This window comes from Hesperophylax consimilis, chromosome 17, assembly GCF_061612785.1.
Source record: "Hesperophylax consimilis isolate HC1 chromosome 17, BYU_Hcon_1.0, whole genome shotgun sequence".
NCBI lineage: Eukaryota > Metazoa > Arthropoda > Insecta > Trichoptera > Limnephilidae > Hesperophylax > Hesperophylax consimilis.
The window spans coordinates 13,480,687-13,495,790 of record NC_142852.1 but is presented as its reverse complement, the minus strand read 5'-3'; the positions used below and the strand labels follow the sequence as shown (position 1 = coordinate 13,495,790).

The following is a 15,104-nucleotide window of genomic DNA, read 5'->3' as shown; positions in this document are numbered from 1 at the left end:
GCAAGAATTGTAAAATCATTAGAAATATTTGCAAAATATGAATTTATTTTTAAAAAAACATTCAACGTTATTCATAAAATATTTTTTGGAACTGCATAAAATTATTAAATTTTTTATATTATTATGTAGTTTCATGTTAATCAACTGTAGGTATGACTCTAATATTGCAGTTATAATATTTCAAAAGTTCTAGAAGATTTTTTTTATTCAAACATGTGCTGATTTGCAACATATTATTTAAAATTCATTATTATTTACGTCTAATCAATGCAACATATTATTTGAAATGCATTATTATTTACGTCAAATCAATGCAACATATTATTTGAAATGCATTATTATTTACGTCAAATCAATGCAACATATTAACTTTAATATGTATATTTAATAGTATGTAAAAACTGTTTAAACATTTACGTGACGTGAATATGATTTCTTCTTTCTTTCTGGAACTTGTAATCCCAGGATGACTCAGGAAAACTGGAATTCGCCCAGCAGATCGTCTTTCTGCATATGGACCGATGTAATGTGGCGAAATCTCGCCCCGCTGATGAAATGTATCGTGACGTCGTATTTGCAACTGCTTGAAGTGGTTGTCATGACGCAATCCGTCTTCCGATGGATGTAGCTGGTCGATCTTTCCTGGAATTAAGTTTAAAACGCACTTAATGCTCGAAGAAACAAGTATATTATATGATTAGTTGGGACATTTTATTAAAAAGTTAAAAGACTTTAATCATTTGTAGGTATTTCGTTAAATTGAAAACTCGTACTGCATATTAATGCTTGTAAACACCATGGTTTTGGGCTGCTATTAATAGCAGATCGCGCGATGCGCTTTATCTTAAACGATACTGAGAACATTTATTTTCGTTAATTATGAGAAAATAATAGTTAAAGTTACTTACGGAGGGGTATGCTATCTCAGGATCCTTGATTCCACGCTGTCTCGACTGGATGGCAGATAATAATAATGATAAATACGCGTAATTTAGAATGACAATAATGTTAATACGTGTGAAACTTCGGGTCACCAATTTATGATGACGGATGACAATAATGATACGCATGAAACGTCGGGTCACCAATTTAGGATTTACTCACTTATGTGTTTTGGGTTAAAACAGATCCTAAAGGACTCTCAATATCAGAAGGTTGTTTTTAATAAAAGAATATTGAAATTCACTGAGTTTATTTGAACACATTGTAATACGCGACAATAAAATTTACATGGACGATTCTAGAATGTAGACGGTAATCTAAAAGGCACAACCAGTCGGGTCCAGCGGGAAATCAAGAATCATTCGGTCGGCTCACTGGCGGACCGTTGTGTTGAACACAGAATGTTGCCATAATCAGGAAATTAAATTAATAATTATTTTGTGCTGTTCGCTGTCAGGTCGCTGGTAGGTACCGTCTACAATCTCAACCAGCAGCGTACCCGTTGCTGCACAGGGGATGCTAGTAGAAAATGAAGGTACATATCTGTTTTATATTACTTAAAAGGGAATAGTTTTGTTCGTCTAATATGTCAATCTTTACTTCAATTTCTCAAGAACTATGATATATTTTTTCCAGAAATAAGTGCAGGACCCAGTCATGTCTTCTTTGCAACCAGCAGTGTCGCTCTTGCTGCACAGGGGATGGCAGTAGAACATGGAGGTGCATATCTGTTTTATATTACTTAAAAGGGAATAGTATTGTTAGTTTTGTTCCTCTAATATGTCAATCTTTACTTCAATTTCTTCAAGAACTATGATATATTTTTTTCCAGAAATGAGTGCAGGACCCAGTAATGTCTTCTCTGCAACCAGCAGCGTTGCTCTTACTGCACAGGGGATGGCAGAACATAGATGTAAAATATCTTGCATAGGTGACCCATATGATCCCACTAAGAAATTTGCTATCAACGCTCTTGAAATTCATTATGTCGTCGAGTATGTACTGAATTATAATTGCGAAAATTTATATCTTGTGCCCGTTATTGAAGAAACCATTGCTAAATATATATGTTTGGATTGGCTTAATTGTAACGAACATAAAAAAAAATTATTCAATTCATTATCAAAATTACTGTACCATTTATAATCAATGCACGGTGTACCGATGTCAATAGAAAATTAATTGGCAAGGATACACTACCATACAATGGACCTGACTCCATGAAGAAAATGGCAGTACTGCGACATTTAAAATATGCTAAATATAGGAAGAAATGGTTGTCATAACTAATTTATTTTAATAAGTTAAAACCAATTAGGACCACAATTTGTTCCTATAAGCGTCTTTTAAATATCGTAGTACTGCCATGCTCCTCATTACATTAGGTCCATTGTATGGTTGTGGTGTATCCTTGCCAATTCATTTTCTATTGACATCTCTATATGAGTAGTAGAATAATAACGAAAAAATAAATATACAAGTCAAATATTGTTATCGTTTGTAATTTTAAGCCAAATATTCTCTGATGCGGAGTTTACATTATTCAGTTTGGCTGTATTAGTCTGCAGCCCATTTTCGGTCACCGACTAGTGTTAATAAAAAAAAATAGTCGAATTAGTTTATTTCATATGTCTAGTTTATATATAGTTCTACTTTTTTATTACATACTTGACATCATAATGAATATTCTCTCAACACCTTCTTTAAATTTTACTCTTGTATTTGGTGTTTTAATTTGTTATTATTATACCCTCTTTATTTATCAGGTGCCAATATGTATTGTTAAAACAATAACCTATTGTTAAATTTACTTTTCTGTTTACACTGTTACATTCTTTATGTTGTGTACTATTCCTAAGTTAAAAATATCTAAAAGGCATATAAAGTTTTTTAAACTAAAAAGTATTATATACTTACTATTTATATATGAAAGGTATAAATATTTAAGTAATAAGATAAGTAGGAGGGAAACAAAAATAATAATAATGTAATTAGACGCTAAAACAGTAGGTTGAATCGTTGACTGCCTTATTGACAATATTTTTTTCAATTGCCGTTGGATGTTGAAAGAAAATAACTATCATTTCCAACAGCTAGTTTTATATTGATACAGTAATTTCACCTTCTAAATGTGTTTTGTGCTTATATTATTGTATTTCATGTTTATATTTAAAAAATAAAATTATTGTACATGTAATTATGAGTTTGCTTTTCAGCTTCCTTCTGATAAAACGCTGTCCTGAGAAAATGATCTGTAAAGGAAGTTACTTTAAAGGTCATTTCTTTCTTAGGCTGGCTTTAGACTTGTAAGTTTTTTCGTAAATTTACGACTTCTAGCCAATGGGCATATTGGATTTTCAAAATGCAATAAGCCCATTGGCTAGAAGTCGTAAATTTACGAAAAAACTTACAAGTCTAAAGCTAGCCTTAGGACAGGGCTTTGTCAGATGGGACCTTGTGGTCTTGGGTGACATTTTACTTATGTTTTAGGCTAATTGTAGTATCCTGTAGATTCACCTTAAAAGGGGGCTTGGATTCAGGATTGATAAAATACGTAAGGCTGGTTAAATAATTACAGAGATCGTTTATTGCTTGTTAACTGTGAGACTACAGAATACCGAATGACAATACAGACTACCGCCAAATTGCTCCCCGCACCTCGCGGCCCGTAGGTAGTAGGTACCGTGTACCACATTCTCCCCCACTTAAGAGGAGAACTCTTACCAGGTTTACATCTTACCTGAGCCTGTTTACAACACATTTATATAGTTATCATATATAGCAGAATTATAATAATAGTAAGACATTATCTATAGGTTGTTACACATTAGTTTTTTCTATGCCGCAGCCTTCCAGTCCAAGGAGACTGCCACGGTGGTTCCTGAAACAGAGGAGAAGACCCATTAGCCCCTGTAATGATCTGCACTTTTCAAACTTTTCCTTCTCTTCTTTCTACGATAAATTTTCTTTAAGTCCCATAGGTAACTTTTCCATAAGGCTATGATTATGTATATATCCCGGGTAGGAATATCCTCCCTGCCGTCTTTACAAGCCTTTGCTCCTCTCTTTATTACACACCCCTTCAACTGTGTGCATCATAATTTGTCTACGTGGTTTACGGCCTTGAACGTAATCATTTCACGTGGCGGTTCAGTATAAAAAGGTTTCACCGAACGTTGTGTTGGCTTTTTTGTTTCTCGGTATAGAAACCTAGTTATCTTTGTATGTGTGTGGTACCCCTCGGTTCTTTTGAGATAGAGTGAGTTGAATCCATTACCGCTGTGTTTTAAAGCCATTTCATAAACCTTATATTTCTGAGTCGCCTGCTCTTCAACTAGCTACGTGATTCTACCTGTCATAGGGTTATGTGAGTATAATAAAGTGTTAGATTTTATATATGTGATAAACATACGATAAATTTATGGTGTTAGTTGTCGGCGCCATCCATGTATATACTTTGGGAGGGAAGGGAGAGGAACGGGAATGATTTTTTTTCAAATTAAAGTTGGCTCCTCCTCTTTACCAAACAAAACCGATGGATGATAATTTGAACAAGGCGATCGATATCTGCGTGTCTGGATATCACAACCGGCCGGGTCTCCCCTTGTTCCAAATCGGCAACCGTCACGCCAGAATAAAGAAAACCAGGTCTCCTCACCAATTTCAGAATTGCCCCAACCTCATGCACCTCCAGGAAAAACTTTTTTACTGAGTGTAGAAGGGGAAAACCATGACATCCCTTGTCACGAATCTAGTCGCGAAAATGTGACACGTAAGGTCCTAAGTTACGTGCCACCTCTAGAAAACGCTGTAACTTCCTCGTCGTCGGGAATTTACATCCCTTTCTAGATCAATAACATAGATAACACACGACGATCTTGTCGACATTTAGCCCGCTTCTATCGATAGGTTGTGTGCCTACCCATTCAGCCAATTATCATGTGAGATATATGTAAGGTTTACTCGAAATGCCAAATTTAGGATGAGGACTGTCTGTATTTTAATATTTGGTTCCAGTAATTATTTCATGAGGATACTAGCATCCTCGTGTATTAGGTATGGGTAACTTCTATTGAATACCTATCCTCTCAGGTAGGTATAAACGGACAATTGGTTTGATTTTTTGCATTTAATTTAAAGAGGCTGCCTACCTCTCGAAAGGTACCTGTTGAGAAAAGTTGTTCGGTTGGTGGTTTTATTTCGGAGATTACCATCTCCCTCTTTTGACTCTAGATTTGTCTTTGTGCATCCCAATTTGCAAATTAGAAAGTCAAACAATAGATGAAAAGTATTAAATTTTGTTCTGTCTGGTTGCATTCGATCGCTTTCTATTCGGGCGGTCATACGCTAGCAAAACTTCTCCTACGACTGACTGTACACTGCCGTAGCCTAAACGCCTCTATCCCTCATAGTGTTCGCTGTTTTAATTATACGCCAGTGTTGTGGTAGGTACTCTGTAGATAGGTATTTTTATACTGCGAATTTATATTGGTTGGCCTAATTTGTAATAGGTATTTAATGTTTCATCGGCGATTCAATACCTATCGCAGGGACAACGTCATGATTTGATTCGTAATGTTTTAAAAGAATAACAGATCGGCAGGTAGGTAAATTCTCGATATGACCCTCGGTCCAAGGCCTTCCCCTAAAACAAAAGTTATCGGCCTACATATGAAAAGGTCGTTGGCCCGTCTCTCGCTCACAGCTGGTTGACAGTTCGCCTAGCACATTCCTTTTAATGATAACATTATTTGGGCGGCAGGTGTCGTAAACTTAGTTCCTGTACCTCGGTTGTATCCGTCTTTTAAAAGGGTCCTCTGGAATTTAATAAATAATATAAAACTCACCCAGTTAGCCATCTCCCACTCTCAGCGTGAAGTCTACCTGGTTACACACTAAACAGCTAAATCAGTTTAGTTTTACGGTCTCCTCCCTACCGGCATTCCATCCTCCTTTTAGCGAAATCCTTGCAATTTATTCAATTTTGGTCCCCTCCCTACGCCTATAAAAGGGTAATTAAATAATTCTGTAGATACAATTGTACCTCCCTAATCTCTGTCAAGATTCGAACCCGAGTTTTATGATTTGTTTGATTCTCTGGTTTACGTCTCCGTGGGTAGAACGCCATCACGCCAATCGTTAATTCCTCCTTAATTCGATCAAACACTTCCTGCCTTTAAATACGTTCACTCTGTTTTAAACGCAATCATTATCATTATTATTTCCATGTTTTTAAGACAAGCAATCTAGTTCGAACTGTATACGAAATCACGCTTAAATCAACACAACTTTATAACACAATCGCGATCGCACAACACCTTGCGCCCCTGAGGTGATCTTTTCACAAAACGGCGCTCTACAAATTATCCAATTTTCTTTCCTCACTGAGTACAACCACTTTCACTTCACACAAACACCGGTTCAATAATATTTCACTTTAATTCAATATTCAACAAAGCTTTCCAACACCATCTGAATTCACTAATTAACTGTAATTTCACACAACACTTCTGATTTGTATCGATTTCTCGGAGCTGTCAACGTACCCAAGTTCAAAAACCGACTGTCCACAGCGATCTCTTCTTTCCACCTTCCCGTGGGAACGTGTTTACTTATAAAACCTGCCTGTCAATAAATCTTCTCCCAGTCTAAACAAAAAATTTTTTGGAGCACGTTCGTCTCGTTCATTCATGTGAGTATTAGAATCATTACACCCCTTTCCGAAAATAATGGGAAAGGTCTAGGTCTGATACTCTCATATCAGAGCCTAGATCGTCACTATACACTCTTACACGCTCTTTGGGATTCCACCTTACACTCATTGGTGTCAGTTGATCCTCATATCTTTTCCAGATTTGCCCTGTGTCTTTTATGAAAATTAAGTAGGTATTAAATCCAATTCTTTTTTTAATGATACCTACCACCCAACCTTTTTTTCCTCTAAAATCCTTAGTCATCACCTTTTTCCCCACCACAAATATATTCATATTTCTTTTCTTAGATTTATAACTCTTTTTCTGATTTTCTCTACTAACTAATATTTTACTCTTTACTTTATCCGACATACACCTCTCCCCCCTCCTTTCCGCAATCATGGAGAAATGAAATCAAACACGGACCTTAATCGTCGTCCTAACATAGCCACCGCTGGCTCTACACCAGTCGTGATATTTGGGGTATTCCTATAATCAATTAGGAATTTGGTTAACCTATCATCGACGTCTCTCGGTAACCCCCCATTATGTAAAATCTTTTTTAAAAAAAATTTACACGTTTTAACTCCGTTTTCAGCTAACCCATTACTCTGCGGATGATTCACAGGAGAAGTGATGTGCTGGATTTTTCTATCTTTACAAAAACGCTTAAATTCTTCTGAACAGAAAACAGACCCGTTATCCGATACAATAGTTTCTACAGTACCAAATTGAGCAAACATCCTCTTTAATTCCCTTAAAGTATTATCCGTATTAGCTTGTTTTAAATTAATGCATTCTATCCACTTGGTACTTGCATCTACTATAATTAAAAAATTTGTATTAGCCATCGGACCAAAAAAATCAATATGTATCTTTGTCCACGGCTTTTCCTCAATCGGCCAATGTTGTAAAGGAGTTTTTGGTGGATTCGCCTGATTTTCCAGACACTCTTTACATGATCTAACTAAATTTTCTATATCTTTGCCCATTTTTGGCCGCCAGAAATACCCTCTTGCTAACCCTTTAGTTTTAGCTATACCTAAATGTGAATGATGTAACATATTTAACAAATCCCCTCTCATAGTATTTGGAATGATGGCTTTATGTCCCCAAAAAATACAATCTTCTACTAAAGACAACTCATCTCTAATTTTCCAAAAAGCCCATAACTCACTATCTTTTGGAATTTTCCTTAGCCAACCCCGCCGTAAATATTGTTTTACCAATGATAATACGTCATCTTTATTAGTGGTTTCCTTTAAATTATCAACATTTAATGGAACCTGAGAGTTATCACAAACATAAAATAACAACTCTTTTTCAACATCCTGAAAATTAATAGAACTCAGCTTCTCGATATATAAATCCTCCGATTTGTTTGTCTCTTCTATTGGTAATCTTGATAAAAAATCTGAACAATTTTTTTCTGAAGCTACGTATTCAATTTCATAGTTAAACCCCGCCAAAATTAAACTGTAACGTTGAAATCTATTAGCACTCAACACAGGAATGCCCTTCTTTTCTGACAAAATTCGTACTAAAGCTTGATTGTCGCATTCTAATTTGAATTTCCTACCGTATAAAATACAAAGAATTTTTTTAATGCAAACACTATCGCTGTTGCTTCTAAATCTAAAATGCTATATTAACTCTCTGTGTCTGTCAATTTCCTTGATGCAAACGCTATAGGTCTACTACTACCATTTGAATAAGTATGTAAAATTGTCGCACCCAATCCCTCTAAGGATGCATCCGTTACTAATTTTACTGGTATACGTGGATCAAAATGTACTAACACGCAATCAGAAGAAATTTCTTTTTTAAGTTCTAAAACTGCATTTTCACAGTCCTTTGACCAAATCCACTCCGAATCTTTTTTTAATAATTTATATAGAGGTCCTAACAAACTAGATATATTCGGAATAAAATTTCTATAATAGTTAACTAAACCTAAGAAACTTCTTAACTGGTTAATATTACATGGACTACTAGACTCCATTATTGCTTTAACTTTACTTTCTAATGGTCTAAAACCTTCCTTCGAAATAAAGTACCCTAAGTATTCAATACTTGTTTTGAAAAATTCACATTTTTCTTCATTTACCGTGAGACCACAAAGTTTCAATCTATTCAAAACTGCTACTAAATTTTTATTATGTTCCGCAACTGATTTGCCCGTAATCAAAATATCATCACAAAATATAATTGTTCCGTTTAAACCTTGCAATGAATTAAGCATAACCCGCATAAATATACCTGTCGCTGCATTCAAACCATATACCAGTCGAGTATATCTATATAAACCTATGTGTGTAGCTATGGTAGTTATATCTCTACTACCTTCACTTAACTGTAATTGTGAATATGCCATTTTCAATTCTAATTAAGAAAACATTACCGCTCCACTGATTTGTGTCAATAAATCCGTAATTACGGGTACTGGAAATTTATTTACAACCAAACCTGGATTAACTGTTAATTTATAATCTCCACAGATCCTAACTGATCCATCTTTCTTAATTATTGCAACAATGGGAGATGCATATCTACTCGTTTCTACTGATTGTAATATTCCCTCTGAAACAAGTCTATTAATTTCATGTTCGACTTTATCTTTAATAGCTAAAGGTATTTGCCTTGCATTGCACATTTTTGAGTGAAATCCCTCTATTAATTCCAGCTCAACGCTATATTGATTAAATTTCCCTAATTTATTCGTTAATACGTCTCCAAATTGTGTTTTCAACTTATCGACATCTAAATTGCTTTCTTCATTAGCACCAAAATTATTTACTACCGTGCAATTATTCAAAAAACTAATGCTAATCCCAAATAATTCCATAAAATCCCTACCTAAAATTAAATCCGAACCATTTTCAATAACCACAAATTCAAAATTTTGTTGATTATTATTCCATGTAACCAATAAATTTATTTTACCGCTCGCCTTTAGCGGCTTGTTATCGTAACTCGCTAAGTGTAAATTAAATGGCATTAAATTAACATGTTTAAAATATAATTTATAGATACGTTCGGGTATGGCACTTATTCCCGCTCCTGAATCTATCATTGCCTCGAATGAAATATAATTTATTTTCAATTTAATTATGTACGGTTCAATCCTCTTATTAATACTTGAGACAAAAATCTTTTTTTTAATGCACGAAATATTTCTACAAAATTTAGCAATGTGACCTTTTTGACCGCATTTAAAACACTTCGAAAATTTATTATTCACAACCTTGCACTCTGATTTAAAGTGCCCGAATTTATAACAATTAAAACACCTTTTCTGTTCCGAATTTAGATGCTTCAATTTCGGTTTAAAATTATTACTATCGCGCGATGAACTTCTACTATGCCTCGAATTTAAATAAACACTTCGATGTTTCGATACTGATGGATTATTTTTCGGACTTTTTGATCTTGAACGTGAACTAGCTACTTGATAACACACTTTTTCATCTTTAAAATTTGCTTCTGAAGCCTCTAAACACGCTGCGATTGAAATTAATTTCTCAAACGAATTTTTTTCGCCCTCAATGAATAGCCGTTCTTTAATTTTAGGGTTTCTCACTTTACAAATGAATAAATCTTTTAAATTATCTTCAAATCTAGTACCGAATTTACAAACAATGGATAAACTTTTTAACCGTGCCGCAAATTCTTTAACACTTTCTCCCGATTCATTAATTACATTATAAAATTTTGATCTTTCTTCAAACAACGAAGTAACATTTTCACAATAATTACCCAAAAATTCACACAAAATTTCTACTGTGACATCATTTATTTTTTTAGTAGTAACCAACTCAATCAATAATTTAAAAGTTTCCTCCTCCAAAGCGTTCAAGAATATAGCACGTTTCTTTGCGGCAGAAATTTTCTCATCATATAATATGAAGTAATTCTCTAATCTTGCTTTGAAAACCCCGAAACAATCTGTCTTGTGACTGAAGGTCTCTAATGGTTTGATTTGAGCCATGATTTTACAGCAAAATTACAACAATATTAAAAAAAAATTATCAACACAAAACTCAAACTACGGACTTAACTTAAGTCAATGATGTTGAAGCTCTGGTTCTGGTAATCTACTCCCTCCTGTTGCAGATCTTCCTTCTTAACCTCGGCTGTACTCCAAGAATAGCTCTCGACCGATAGTTCCCAACGATCCGCTCTCAGCTGCTCCTTGCTCCAATACAGCTCCCCGCTGTGCTGCTGTTGTTCAGCCCCCGGCTTCTTATGGTTTGAAATATATATATATACAGCTCCCCGCTGAATATTTATCCTCTTCACGATAACCCCGCTCCCGCGTGATTATCTTGAACAAATTTTTTTGATTCTGGTTTCGCAAATTCAGCTCCCCGCTGAATTCTTTTCAATCTTATCTTTCAAAGATTCTACAATCCTGTTCTATGAATGTTGCAAGACTCACCGTCCATCACATTTAAAAGAGCACCGCCATTAGGTGAATACTCTCCGAATTTCATGAATTTTAACAACACGTTTGCCGCGTAAATTCTTTTAAACTTCGCCACTGTTTTATTAATGACTAAGTTTCCTCGTCGCCACTGTAGTATCCTGTAGATTCACCTTAAAAGGGGGCTTGGATTCAGGATTGATAAAATACGTAAGGCTGGTTAAATAATTACAGAGATCGTTTATTGCTTGTTAACTGTGAGACTACAAAATACCTAATGACAATACAGACTACCGCCGAAGTGCTCCCCGCACCTCGCGGCCCGTAGGTAGGTACCGTGTACCACACTAATGAATTGGGTTTTAGGTAGGTTCCGAAGCAGAATTAAATTGTCTATGGTTGCGCCTTTTTTTTAAATTTCCTCCATCCTTTGTCGATGGTGTGCTGTGACGTCGGCGATGCGTGGTGTATTCAAATTTTCCAGATCTATGGTTAAAACTTAACGAAAGCAAACGTATGGAAAGAGGGCGGAGTTATCAATCTATAGATAGTTGATTTATGGATGTGCTGTGCTTACACTGCCCTGTCACTCGCTACCTACCTAATGATGTGCGGATATAAAAAGTTTAAGTAAAAAATTGCTCGGCAATCTGCTTCATTACAGTGACTCCTGTGCAATGAAAGATCTGTTAGCGTCACATTGTTTAAACGCTTTTTACATCGTAACGAATAATTTACATTATTTGCCAGTGTGATCATGATTCTACGACAGCCGCAAAAGTCATCAGGCTTGACAGTGGAAAATGTTGACTAAGTCACAATAATAAACGTCATTACATTATTTATTACATTAGTTTGATAAAAAGAACGGTTTGAAGTGTTTACATTATAAAAACAGTTTGAAAATAATAAAAGTATCAGGAAACGTCGGGACGCCCGTTTTCTGAAAAGCGCTGAAAAATCCCCGAATCCATGAAAACAAGAATTTTCTCTAATTTGCACTTACCTGATGGAGTATATAGACTTAGAGAATAGAATGCCATTTACAACTATATTTTTAAGGAATATCTGATATCCTTAAAGGAAAGGTAATTTTTAAGAGTTTATTCAAAGACAGATTATTTTGAGACACAATCGCGAAAGTGCTAAAGACAGAAAGAGAATAAAATGTCAACTAAAGTCATAAATTTATAAAAGTATCGATAAGAACTAGGTTCCTATATTTCGCATTATTTATATAGGTTTATTTGGTTATACACTATATTTTTTTATATCGAGGAAAACCTGGCACGATCAAGTCAACCAAATACTTGAGTCGGGCCATGTCAAGAGCCACAATATAACAACCAAAAGAAATTAAGATTACTAGAAATTTGAAATCCTCTAAATAAAGGATTTGATTTGAAATCATTTATAAGAAAGGTTTGTTTCGGAGAATTTGAACAATTGATCAAATTTGAAGGTTCATTTTAAGGATCTGTGAAAGTCCTATTGAAATCATGTTATTTTATCTTTATAGGCTTTTAGCTTGAGAGAACTAAAATAGTAACAGAATTTTGAAAAAATCTTTCACAGAACATGAAAATTAACTTTAAAATTTGAAGAATTATTAAAATTCACCGATACAACCCGTTCTTAGACTATAAAATATGAAATATGAAGATGTGGTTTTTACGACTTTTTCGAATTTTGACATTTCTCTGACTTTAACATTAAAATGAAATACACAGTATTTTTTATTTCGTTTAATAAGAGTAAAATTTTTACATATATATAAGGATATTAAATTGAAGATCATTATTGGTAATGTATTCTTTATCAGAAAAAAGAATTTCTTGGTTCTGATAAAAAGGGAGCCACGATTCTTATATGTCTTGATAAAAAATAATTTTATAAATGCCCTTTTTGTTGGTAAATGATAAATATATACCTACTGTACTACTACTAGGCGAGGCATATTTATCGTACGCATTAAAATTAAAGTAGATATTAAAATTTTCTTAAATGGCCGAGTTCATGAAAATTATATTAATTGTCTATGACTTCATTCTTGTCTATGCATAACCTATATATTTTCTGACAAGTGCTTTCTTCTCCGACAATCATTCTTCCTGTTTCCACACTCTATTTATACCGCCCTGTTAAACTTATTATACGATGCAAGTGATGTTTAGTGGTAAGAAATAATACTTAAATTCATTTCTATTCATTTTGGTAGCGGCGGTTCTTCCAGTTTAGTTAATGAATCGTCGGGCGTTTTGTCACAGCAGAATATTTAAAACTGTCAATATGACATCAACCTATTTTAAGATTAGTATTTCAAATATATTTATTAAAATGATAAAAAATATACGGATAGCAGTTGTTAAATCACAGGTAGATTATAACGGGATGGCGGTAGACATAGACGGTAAATAAATAAAGAGTTTTCCCAAGATAAACGACGTTTCTCTCAACCTTTGTCATAACTTCAAGGTTTTCTATTTTGTATTTTTGCTACGACTTGAGAAGCCAAATTTTAAAAACTGAATTCCGTTACAACTTTGTTTTGTTTCAGGGTTAAACTAATTACCAAATCCTACCAAAGCAGACCATGGATCTACTGAAGTCAAATACCATATCCATCAAGACGGAACCAGGGCTTCAGGAAGAAGGTGGAGGTAAAATTGCGTTTTCGGATTTAGATTTTGACCTCCTCGCTGTAACGACGGAATTCTTGCAATATGGAGAGAGTAGTTGGATTGCATACGTGTAAAATATAGAACTTTAAATACGGATGTCCGGAATCCATGTCTGTTTTGAAATGTCGTGCAAACAGGACACATACTTGTTTCATCCTCTCTTATAATACAAAAGGTGTATTGGGTATTTACCCTAAAATGCGTCCTTTCCGGAAACTACCAAAATCCAGCACTATTTTAACATGATTATACTATTCACAATAAGTTGTCGGTTCCTCTATTTTCCCCTAATTTTATTGGAACTTGATGTAAATAACACGTATTTTTTAAACGTTAAAAATTCATTAATATTGATTTAGAAAAAACTATTACATTGACTTACAACTCCCTGCTTAAGGTGCACTAGAGCAGGGTTTTTCTTTCGTGTTGAATCGGTCCCTCAAGTGGACGTCTGTGGTCATTTTTATCTGATATTGACCTTTAAAACTCTTATCCAAATTCCAGCTTTTATTGTATCTTTATTCGTTAAAAAATAGTTTATAGTTTTTTAATTTAAAAAAATGTTTCGTTTTACATCAATGGTACGAAGATACATGGCTGGCCTTATGTGGACGCAATTGGAGCAGTTCGCTTCGGGCGTCAAATACTCAACTTAACAAATCGCCCTTGATATTATTTTTCATAAATACCGTGCTACAAAAAACCAAAAATCATAATTTTATTGATTACATTGATCACCCTTGGTTTATACTAATTAAGACTGTAAGGTCAGCCAAAATTAAACTCGCGCCTGGCGCCGTTTGGTTCAGGGCTGGCCATTCAAAGATACATTCTATTTATTCTCCTTTTTTATTCCAGTAAGCATTAATGTGGAAACAGTTACCATACACGCGGTTCTTGGATCCCCACAAGATGAAGCGGGGCTTTCTTATATGAAAATTGACATAGACCTGCCTGATGTTAAAGAGGAATGCTTGGAACGCTTTGGAAGAATAACCAAGGAAGCAGGTAAAACCAATATTCATCGTAAACATGAAAAATTGGGCATTTCCTATTTTATTAACGTTTCTACGAACTTACTTCGCTTATTTACTCTACGTTTAACTGAATCATTTTCATCCATGTCATTTTTCAAATTTGTTGACAGATCTTCGGACCCATTTTGTGGAAAAAGGATTCACTCCTCTCAACCGCAACTACTCCTTCTCTCCTAAGTCAAATTTTGATATGAATTTTCAAAAGCGAAATTCAAACGTACACATGCAGATTCACAGTGGAGAAAAAGCACTTTCATGTTCGGAGTGTGACTATGCATGTAATCAACAGGGTAAACTAAACAGACACATACTGATTCACAGTGGAGAA

The 15,104-nt window shown here is 34.6% G+C and overlaps 1 long non-coding RNA gene across 1 annotated transcript; it reads left to right on the top strand.

Moving 5' to 3' along the window:
- Nucleotides 1-13,158: 13,158 nt before the first annotated feature.
- On the top strand, nt 13,159-14,630 carry LOC149416033 (uncharacterized). The gene is made up of 3 exons (XR_016303683.1): nt 13,159-13,234; nt 13,616-13,718; nt 14,598-14,630. It is a non-coding gene; the product is annotated as an uncharacterized LOC149416033 (long non-coding RNA).
- The last annotated feature ends 474 nt before the right edge of the window (nt 14,631-15,104 follow it).